Source organism: Marmota flaviventris, chromosome 11, assembly GCF_047511675.1.
Source record: "Marmota flaviventris isolate mMarFla1 chromosome 11, mMarFla1.hap1, whole genome shotgun sequence".
Classification (NCBI taxonomy): Eukaryota; Metazoa; Chordata; class Mammalia; order Rodentia; family Sciuridae; genus Marmota; species Marmota flaviventris.
The window spans coordinates 18260758-18272297 of NC_092508.1; the positions used below are offsets into that span (position 1 = coordinate 18260758).

The following is an 11540-nucleotide window of genomic DNA, read 5'->3' on the forward strand; positions in this document are numbered from 1 at the left end:
AGGAAGAAAGCTCTTCCTTGTTTGGGTGGACTCTGGAAGTGGAGACTGAGGTCACTACCAAGAAAGACAAACACCCCTAGTGAGTAAGAGAATACACTATCCTGAGAATCCCAGATAGTAGGGAAGAGTGGATCAAGATGAAGCTGGTTGTCCAAGGGGAAGCAACAAAAGACTACAGATGCCTACTCCAGAAGAGGAAAAAGATCTGGGAAAGGAAGAGGAATAAGCAGAGAAGAGAAGAAATAGAGAAATGTTGGCCCAGAGGAAGCCCCTAGATTTTCTGGGAGTCCCACCTGGTGTCCAGGCTGGGTCTGACCAGTCCCTTGTACTGGTGCAGAGAGTTGAAGGGGGTGGGATACTCTGGAAAAAGGGAAGGAGCAGAGGGGGGCAGTAGCTAAGTGAGACAGTGGTCATTTTAACCTTCAACAACTTCCCAATGCCTAGTGATTTTGTACTCACAGTTGTCATTTCTGCAGGGCAACACCAACCCTGGACACTGCACATTCAGAGACATACCCATTTGGGCCAGATGGTGCTAAACAGGCAGCCAGAGTACTCTAAGGGCTCCCTGGAGGCTGTAGGTGACCAGTGACCAGCCCCTTGGGAATACTGCCTGGGTTCCAAACCCCCTGCCCCCACCCTGCTACTGTTATTGCAGATTATGAAATGCTCTCCCTATCCTGCATTCTTCTCTGAGGCAAGAATTTTAATGTATTTGTCTTTGTCATCAGGGGACCTGGGCTATGGGACCGCCCTGCCTCTGCCTGAGGAGGGAGCGCCCCAAATCTAGTCCTGGCTGACTCCAGACCCCAGCCTCTCTCCGTTGCCACACCCCCCATACCCTAGCCCTACCCCTTGCCTCCCCCTCTGAAGATACAGTCTCTCTGTGGGGTGGATAAAAATGATGTTATTGAAACAACAGAATTGGGAGCAGTGGCAGGGAGCAGGGATCAGCTCAGGAAACTGGGGCGTTTGCCAAGAAGCCTTCTCCCCCGCAGGCAGCTTTTCTGCCCCCACCCCCCACCTTTCCTACAAACACACACAGCTCACCCCACCCCTCCTGCAGCGCTAGCTCTGGCCAGATCTAGCACAGAATCTTTAGCCATCCCTGAACTCCCCAAGCTCTGATCCTTCCCCCAAAGAGTCCCACTCCAGAATCACTTGGTGCGGGATTGCTTGTACAAGCTTTGGGCCAGGGAGGTGTGGGCTGGAGTCCGTGATGGGCAGGAAACCTCAATTTCCAGGGCTTTGGTTCCAGCGGCAACCTTACTTCTGCCCACTCCCCTTTGCCCTCTCTGCATTCCTATCTGGGATTGCTTGGCATCTGGGTGGAGCCAGATTGATGACTTCTGTCCACAAATTTTCAGAGACATGAGTTCAGATGTTTCTGAGCCTTCACCTCCCCACTGTCATCCTAGTAGCCTTTCTAGAGAGCAGGACTGGGAAGTGGGAGATACAGACCAAGGCACACAAGATAAATTAAGATGTGTGTGCCCGTAGGCACGCTCACACACTGACAGCTGGCACAGGCGAGCAGATAACCCCATAGAAACCACACTCCTCCCCTTAGGCAATGCTGGGTAACTTTCACCCACAGGTACAGATGGACAGAGATGCACTGGCTCAGGCTGAAATGAACACCTGCCTCCCTGGAGATTGCACGCAGGTGCATGCGCGTGCACATGCCACTTTTACACAAATGCACATGCAGAGAAATGTTCATGAGGGACACTCTGGGCAGCAGGAGTGGGGAGATGCCAGCCTGACCCCTCTTTGGGCACCAAGCTCTTCCACCTCTTCCCCCATTGCTCGCCTTAAGTGCCAGGAACCTCTAAACTCCACTTCTAGTCCCTGTGCAAAAGAGAGACAGAGAAGGAGAAACTTGGGTGTCTGATTAAGGGGCTGAAGAAGAAGGAGGGGCAGAGGTGGTGACTGTGGAGGGGGAGAGAAGCAGCTGGAGACAGATAACATCGGAATGGCTGCGGGGCGAAAGCAGAGCCCTCTGTCTCTGTCGGATTCTCTCTAGCTGCCTTTTCTGTGTCTTTTCACGTTTCTCCCATGGCCAGAATTTGGTCTCTATTTGTGTCTGTCTCTAAATTTCTCTCTCTCTCTCTCTCTCTCTCTCTCTCTCTCTCTCTCTCCTTTTTCTTTCTCAGAATGACCAAAACAGCAGGAGCCCAGGAATTTGGGCTTATGACCCTTCCCCTCTCAGTAACCTTTCTTTCTCTTCTTCCTCCCTCCTTCTCTCTCTCTCCCTCCCTCACCAATGATGGGGTGTCTCACTCTCAGGGAGATGACAGGCTTGAGGATTCTAAGAACTCCAGGTCTCAGAGTCCCAGGAGAACAGAGGGAGGAAAGGCCAACTCCCTAGAGAGATGGAGGGAAGAAGAAAGTTAGAAAAAGAAAGGAGAAGGACTGGAGTTGTGGCTCAGAGGCAGAGTACTTGCCTATCATGTGTGAGGCACTGGGTTCGATTCTCAGCACCACGTAAATAAAATAAAGGTCCATTGACTAAAAAATATTAAAAAGAAAAAGAAAGGAGAGACTCATTTCCTCTCTTTTCTACATCCTAGAAGTTCTACTTAAGCTTTCCCAGCCACCTGAAATCCTAAGGCTGTGCCTTTCCAGCTGGTGTCTCACCCTTAGCCCATCTTACCATACCCTGTAGACTCCCTCTGAGCCTTTGTCCAAGGGACCTCCACCTAGTTCCCCACAAAGCCAACCTGCTGCACATCTTCCACACCCTGGGTGAGCTTGAAAGAAGGGGCAGGGCTCAGGGAATAGGGGTGAAGAGGGAGGGGATACTGCTGCCCACCAGAACTGGGCTGGGGGGAGCCAGGGAACATTGACTTTCAATTAGCTCAGCCCCAGTGGACCAAATGGGAGTGGTTGGCCCCTCCTGCTTCTTTCTTTTTGGCAGGTGCCGGGGATCAAACTCAGGGCCTTGTGCGTGCTAGGCAAGTGCTCTATCTACCACTGAGCCACACCCTCAGGTCAGCTCCTGTGGTTTTGATTGTTGGGCTGTAGGGCCCTGGCATGACTTCCAGCATTCTGGGAAGGAGCCCTCACCTTCTAATCTTCTGACTGCTCCCTGCTGCTGCTCCCCTTCTGGCCTCTGTGCAAGGAGGTGTCCAGAGCCAGTCTCTCTCCTGGTTGTATTGCTGGCTGCTGGCAGATTTAACCCCTATCCTCATGGAGCTGGCAGTCATTAACGCTGTCATCTTCCAAACAGAAGGAAAACCACAGCCTAGAACATGCTGGGAGGAAGAAGGAGGGCCCTTGAGAGGCTGAGGTGAGCACTGACTAGGTCAGGGAGTAGGGAGGCTTCTCTGAGAAGGGAGTACTCCAACTGAGATGTAAGGAGTTAACTGGTAGATGCAGAGAGGGAAGGCCATTTCCAGCTGAGGAAATAACCATTGAGAAAGTCCTGTCTGAGCATGGAGGGAGGATTGCATGCAGGGGACATGGTGAAACAGGATTTGCAGGAGGTTGGAAGAGGGTGTAAAGTACAGCCTGGTGGGGTGGATAGGCTGGAGGGATTTGGGATGACCTAATCAAAAAAGGCATGGAAGGTAATATTTTTTTTCTTTATTTTAAGAGCAGTGGATCCAGGTATGATGGCACATGCCTGTAATCCCAGTGACTTGGGAGGATGAGCAGGAGGATTGCAAGTTCAAAGTCAGCCTCAGCAACTTAGCCGGGGACCCTAAGCAACTTAGGGAGACCCCGTCTCTAAAACATCAAAAGAGTTGGGGATATAACTCGGTGGCTGAGTGCCTCTGGGTTCAATTCCCAATATCAAAACAAACAATGAAACAAAACAGTATTAATTTCAAGAGGGAAGAGAAAGAGAAGGAAGGGGAGCTTTAGGTTAAAGAAAACCAAACGGGCATATAAATAAAGAACAAAACAGGTAAATTGGAACTATAGTATTTAGGAATGCATGTTTGAATGACAAAGAAAAATACAGATGCTTCCCAACTTATGATAAGGCTACAGATAAGCCCAGTATAAATTGAAAATATCTCAAGCTGAAAATGCATTTGATGTACCTTACCTACTGTGGCTCAGCCCACCCTGCCCTGAACATGCTGGTAACACTTGCAGTAGCCCAGAGCTACTTCCTGTAACACAAATCCTATTTTATAATAACATACTGAATATCTTCAGTAATTTAGATAGTGTGGGAGTTGAAAACCAGCATTGTTGTATGTTAAATTTTTTTGCTGTAGTGACTGAAAGACCCGATAAGAACAATTTTAGAGGAGGAAGTTTATTTGATGGCTCACAGTTTCATAGATGTCTCAGTCCATAGACAGCCAACTGCATTTCTCAGGGCTCAAGGTGATGCAGATCATCATGGTGGAAGAGTGTGGAGGAGAGAAATTGATCACATGATGATCAGAAAGAAGAGGTTCCACTGGCCATATACAAAATATGTATCCCCAATGACCCACCTCCTCCAGCCACACCCTACCCACCTTCAGTTACCACTCAGTTAATCCCTATCAGAGGATTAATTCACTGATTGGATAATTCATTGATATAAAACTCTCATAACCCAATCATTTGTCCTCTAAAGCTTCTTGCATCATTTCACACATGAGGTTTTTTTTGGGGGGCACCTCACATCCAAACCATAACTTATATGGATGCAGTGAACACATCTGTAGACATTGACATGAAGGGGTTTGGAAACACAATATCCAAAAATTGCTGGCAACGTACTATACTGTAAAGCGTTGGTTGTTACCCCTCATGGTGGTGGGGCTGTCTGGGAGCTGAGATCTCCTAAGAGTATCTTACTACTTATCACTAGCTCAGGAAAAAGTCAAAAGTCAAGTTATGGTTTTACTGAATTCATATATTTTTACACCATTATGAAGTCCAACTGGTGAGTGGAGTAAGCCAGGGGCAGTCCCTAAGTAGCTACTGACTGCTACAAAAGTTGGGGTCATAGCTCTGGGAGGAGGGGAAGGAGACAGTTCTGCTTTGAGGGGCACACTGGGAAGGACAGCCTGGCAAGATTCCATCTCCTTTCTTGGCCGGTCATTTCACAGGTGTTCAATTGTACATTTGTTTTATGCTCTTTTCTGGGTTCATTATTTTAACCCTAAAAGGATTTTTTTAAGACATACCTTGGCAATGGGAATGACTGGTCAGTTCTATGCTTTGAAGGTTCAGGCCACCCAGAGTGAAGACAGGGTTGGAAAGCAGCCAAAGTGGAAGCAGGAAGACCAATTAGAAGGCTCTGTGACTGTCCAGGCGGGGGTGGGGGCAAGGCAAAACAGTGCAGCCTTGACCTGGGTGAGTGGCAGAGGAAATGAAAAGAAGTGGTAGTTTAGTGTCAGGGAAGTAGGGTCAAGTGGACCTGGGGACTGGTTGAAAATGAGGGGAGGTGTCTGAAAGTTTTAACCTATTTAATAGAATGGATGCTGGTGTCGTCCACCCAGCAGTAAACACCAGAAGAGGACCAGCATCGGGCAAACTTTGGGACATAAATTCAAGATACTTCCGAAACACTCAAGAGAAGCTGTCAAGCAAGCTGTTGGCTCTATGGATCTGAGCGCAGAGGGGAGGCCTGGGCTGAGTCATCTCTGTGTAGGGTATAATTAAACTGGATCACCCAGGGAAGAGGACAGGCTGAGAGGAGCCTTGATGAAGGGCAGTTTTTCATGGCTGGATGAAGGGAAAGAGGCTGCAGAAGAGACAGAGGGGGTGCTGCTGGGGCAGAGGTGGTGGGAGATCACAGAAGTCAGGGAAAGAGGGCACTCAGGAGGAAGAAAGCGGACAACCCTGCTGGCCTCTCTGAGACGTCAGTCAGGAGAGGGAAACATGTTCTAGAACACAGGAGGAACACCACTGGATTAACTAGACCTTGGGCCAATTTTGTCAAGGCACAAACACCATCCCACCAACTTCTCGCTGTAAAACTTCCATCTTCCATCAGCACATCTCTGCTTGCAAAATAAAGCCCATACTTCTAAGCTTGGCCTTGAGATCCAGAATTTCTGTTCCTCTCTCTCTCTCTCTCTCTCTCCCCGCCCCCCATATGGAACACTTTGCGAATTTGCGTGTTATCCTTGTGCAGTGGAGCTAATCTTTATCATTCTAATTTTAGTATATGTCTGCCAAAGTGAGACCCGACCAGTTTGTCTCTTGCTTGTCTTCCTAGCCTCAGCTTGCGTTTTGTCTCCACGAGAGCTCCAGGCTGATAGGGGATCTTGTTCAGACCCCAACCCCTGCCCACACTGGCTCTCCTCCCTACCAAACAGCCCCTACATCCCCCAAGATCTCAGGTACCTATAGCTGGTAGCACACGCCTCCAATTCCTAATAGCTTTCCTTAAGGAAATACAGCATCCAGAGTGAATTTTGTCTGTAAATTTCCTCCCATTGGTTCTGGGTGGTTTGGGAAGACATGAACTGAGTCTGGCCTGCCATGGATACCTCATAAACTTGGGCTCTCACTGAGTGAGGCAGGAATTCAAAAGGCAGAGTAACACCTCTTCACCCAAACCAGGTCTTCCGGACTCAGATAGAAAACTGGGGAGCCCACAGGAGTTCTTGGCATGGTCTCTCTTGGTGCACCCCACCACCACCACCACTAGCTCCAAGGCAGGCTCAGGGAGTCTAAGCGCAGAACCACAGCGCCATCTCCTGGCATGACAGCACACTGTTCCTCAAGAGAAAAAGCTGGTCTCCAAGACAGAGAAATGCACATGAAAAATTAGAACTAGGTTGATTTCTAATTTGTAATATTAGCAACATTTTAGAAGATGGTGATAGTAAAGAAGATGAGCTGGAAATTTGACCATATTTTCTGGAGAACATACTGACAAAACTGATTATCTACTTTGTAGAAGTCCTCTTCTGGATTGATACTCAAAGGAAGTTATTCAAGAGGGGAAAAAAAATTCCCTGGGTGCAATAGTACATGCTTGTAATCCCAGGGACTCCAAAGGCAAGTTCAAGGTCAGCCTCAGCAACTTAGAGATGCCCTGAGTAACTTAATGAGATCCTACCTCAAAATTAAAATGGGCTGAGGATGTAGCTTAGGGATAAGTTACCCACTGGATTCAATCCCTAGTTTAAAAAAAAAAAAAAGTTTGGAGAATCTATCTATATATGAAATATAACCATGAAAAACTTTTCTGTTAGGGCAGAGCTAGAACCATTTGCAATGACTAGCTGGAAGTAGGGCATGGTTAACCAAGCATGATTTGACCACAGGATAAAGTACTGTGCAGGCCTTAAAATGACGAATATGTTCATTGTATTAAAACAAGAAACAGACTTCTTGAAATAAAGCCAATTGACAAAAAGAGCACCCCAAATGTTATTTTTGTAATAAAGACTGTGAAGTAGACATGTGCACAACAATAAGCAGTGGAGAGGATTGAAAAATCTCATAGTCAATGTTATTAAAGGATGAAGAAGCCCTTGGAATTTTTTGTCTATTTAAAGACTCTTTGGTTGATACTTATTTTTATTATGAAAACATCAGCTATTCAGTAAAAAAAAATCAAACAAAAAAGGAATTGTCGAGGAAAATACCCAAAGTTTACAGAGCTGAAGACTGTCCTTCAGGGGATAGTAGTGTTAGAGATCTTCTGTAAGGTGTTTCTCCAAAGCATTTTTCCCCTCCTAACACACCCATAGCTCATAATTTGCTCTTGGTAGATGTCTGTGGAGCCCCTGAATGAACACGATGCTGTGCCCACCATAACGGCCATCTTCCTCATTGCCCTTCTGCTCTCCAGAAGTGTCCTCAGCCTATGGTTTCAAGTTATTCACTGTGGTTCTGTGAGGGCCTGATCATACATGGAAGCTGTGAATAACCTTTCTAGCTGCCTACTTTCAGTGTTTCTCCAAAATTAAATCTAAGACCAGCCAGAAGGTGGTTTCCAATGAGCAAGGAAATTCTCACATTTTGAATTCATATATGGAATTGCTTAATCAAAACTAGTTATATGCCTCTTATGTCCTGGGCACATAAAATAGACATGTCACAGGCTGAGTTTGTAATGCTTGGGGTTTGCTTGGAATCAACACCTGCATTTGTAAGAAGAGGAAGGAAATAGGATTGGAGCTAAATTCCAATCCAGGGTTCTGGAGCCATGGAGGAAGATTGGCCCCAGAGTGTCCCTTGCTGGATTGAAATGGCAGGTCTTTATACCCCTGCCTCATCCAGTCATCAGCTATGTGGGCAGTCCTGGGAAGGATAAGAGGTGTTTTCTGCCACTGAGGCTGATCCCAAAGGAGCCAACAGCTAGACACTTCCTGCTGGCCACACTCCTCCAGCTGACCAGCAAGTTCTTCCCTGAAGGGGAACCTGGGTGGTACATATCTGTGTTTACATGGGTAGGATGTTTAGCATATAAAGTAACTGAAGCCAATATCATTATCATTTGGTATTATCATCTCAGCTTATGCTTCTGCCTGTATCCCAACCCTCCCTTCCCTGCCTATCCCACAGTGGTCCAGCACTTACCAGCCCCAGGTGAGCCACCCCATCCAGAAGGTCCCCCATGGAGAGAATGTTATTGATGGCCTGTAGATGGATGACGAAAGGGGCCACAGGGTATCCAGCAGGGTCAATGACATCAAGGGTAGAACCCAGGATGCTCCTTCTTACCCACTCCTCCCCACCATAACCAGGACTTATCACCAACACAATCCCTAACCTCCTGTGTGTCTGGACCTTGAACTTTGTCCCTGCCTCTATCACAGCATGGCCCACCTGCTGCCCTCATGGGGCCACTCTCTGTCCCCCCTGCACAGAGAGTCTCTATTGCATAGATGCTGCCCCTGACATTATTTCTTAATTATTGCTTTGTATCATTTTACTTTTAGTTTCAGAACTCAAGCAAGATCGGTTGCTATTGGAAATAATTAGGGTGTGACAAATTCAGCTCAACCACTTGCAAACTGTGGGGATTTAAGTAACTAGCATGTCTGTGCCTCAATTTCCCATGAGGACCAGAATGCCTACCACACAGAGCTGGAATGAGGCTTAAATAGCATTGCGAAGGCACAGAACAAGGTCGCTACTGAAAGATACCAGCTTCAAGTGGAGAACTTGGTGAGGATCAACTTTCTTGCACTAAATGAAGATTCAGAGACAGTTGCCAGGAAACCAGATGCATGCATGGATCATCACCTGGGGGAAGAATGATGATTTCCTTGGAACTTTAAGCTTAAAATGAGATATTTTAAAGAAAAATAAGTAAATAATAATCTGGGTAGTACATGGATATGAAAAAATACATAAAGGGGCCATCAAAGCTGGCATTTGGAGAAGCATGGCCTATGCCTTGGGTGTCCTTTAACTCATCTGCGCTCTGAGGGGAGAAATGCAGCAGACCAGGGAGGACAGCAGGGCCCTCTGCCCCTGAGCAATGAAAGGATGGCTCCAGCTGAACATTTGTTCCTCCAATTGCAGGGGCCTTGTGTGACTGGAGTCCCTGAGGGCCCCAGACATATGTTGAAACCTTCCTCCCCTAGGTTGGTCACCCAGTCTGGCATTTGGTGTCTTCTTTTTTTTAGAGAGAGAGAGAGAGAAATTTTTAATATTTATTATTATTATTATTATTATTAGTTATTGGCAGACACAACATCTTTGTTTGTATGTGGTGCTGAGGATCAAACCCGGGCCGCACACATGCCAGGCGAGCGCGCTACCGCTTGAGCCACATCCCCAGCCCCTTGGTGTCTTCTTCATTCCTCCCAAGATGGCATGTGGATAGAAAGGTCAGAGACCCAAGTTCTGGGCCCAGGAGCTTAGTTTTTGCTTTTTTCTTGAGCAAGTCTCTTCTCTGCTTGCTGCCTTCCTCTCCTCATGTGACAGGGAGGAGTGGACATGGATTGAGCCCTAAACTCTGTAGGTCCTAAAATCTTCTAAGGATTGTGGTGAGTCCTAGAAACCAGCAGAGGGTGCCAGACCCTAAGGAGCAGATTTGATGCGCTGCTCAGCTCTCCCCAGGGGAGAGAAAGTAGGAAGAGCCACCATGCCCTGGGGAAAGTGGCTAAGCATTCGCTCTGAGGAGGGACAGGACCAGCCCAAGGCTCGAGGCCTGGTTCCAGGCAAGGCATTTTCTCTCGCTCTGCAAATAGCAATTAGAGAAGAACTCTCAACATTCAAATGCAAGATTCCGTTCCAGCAACACCTTCTCTTTAGGACCTCCAGGTCACTAAGATGAGACTTCTTTTCTCTTTCTGCTAACAAAAAGGTTGGGATTTTTGATTTTTGCAGTACTGGAGACCAAAGCAGGGCTTTGAACATGATAGTCACTGAGCTACATACACCCCCAGTCCTTCACATTTATTTATTTATTTAGAGGTGCTTTACCACTGAGCTACATTCACAGCCCTTTTTATTTTTATTTTAAGATAAGTTCTTGCTCAATTGTCCAGGCCAGCCTGGAACTTGTGAGCCTCCTCCCTCAACCTCCTGAGTATCTGGCTTACAAAAAGTTTTTAAGTGAACAAAGGAAAAAAAGAAATCTAGTATCTGAATGGATAAAGAAAATATGGTATATATACACAATGGTATTACTCAGCCTTAAAAAAGAATGAAATTATGTATTTGCCAGTAAATGGATGGAGCTGGAGAATATCACTTGCTAAGGAAATAAACCAATCCCAAAGAACCAAAGGTCAAATGTTTTTTCAGATATGTGGATGCTAATTCACAATGGGGGAGGGGCTAGGGAAGAATAGAGGTACTTTGGATTAGACAGAGGGGAGTGAAGGGAGGGGAGGAGGTATGGGATAGGAAGGATAGTAGAATGAATCAGACATTATTACCCTGTGTGCATATATGATTACATGACAGGTGTAACTCTACACCATGTACAGCCAGAAGAATGGAAAGTTATCTCCATTTATGTATGATGTGTCAAAGTGCAATCTATTGTCATGTATAACTAATTAGAACAAATAAAAGTGAATTTGTAATTTCAAGACATTTGAACAAAATAGATCACTGGGGCATTGATGGTGCTAGGAAAACAAAACAAAACAAAAAATCACCTCAAAACAATTTATATGTTTATCAGTAGGAAAATAATTGCACTTATTATAGCCAATGCTATAAAATACAGGCTCTACATATGCTGACAGGGTCAAGACATATTTTCATTGAAGAAAGCAGGAACACCATATTCAGGATAAATCTTTAAATGGAAAAAAAATCCTCTAAGGGGTAAATTTCTGGAAGAAAACACAATAAACTGTTAATAAGGGTAGCCTAAAGATTATAGGAAAAGGGAGATTTTTCTTTTTAATATTATACCTCTCTATATTGCTTTGGAATTTTTCCCAACAATGTGCATGTCTTACATTTGAAATGTCAACCCTGCCAAGTAGGTATTTCTATTCCTATTTGAGCAAAGTAGAAAACCAAGGTTTAATGAATGTGATTTGCTGAAAGTCACATAGTGAATACAGCTACATCTTTTGGCTGGTAGAGCTGGGTAGATCTCTGTTGAGATCCTGAAAGAACAAGGCAACATGTCTCCCAAAGTTCTCTGTGGGATC

At 46.0% G+C, this 11540-nt stretch overlaps 1 pseudogene; it reads right to left on the reverse strand.

Annotated features, from left to right (window-relative positions):
- Window positions 1-6046: 6046 nt before the first annotated feature.
- Window positions 6047-6143, reverse strand: LOC114097985 (U6 spliceosomal RNA; annotated as a pseudogene).
- Window positions 6144-11540: the final 5397 nt, after the last annotated feature.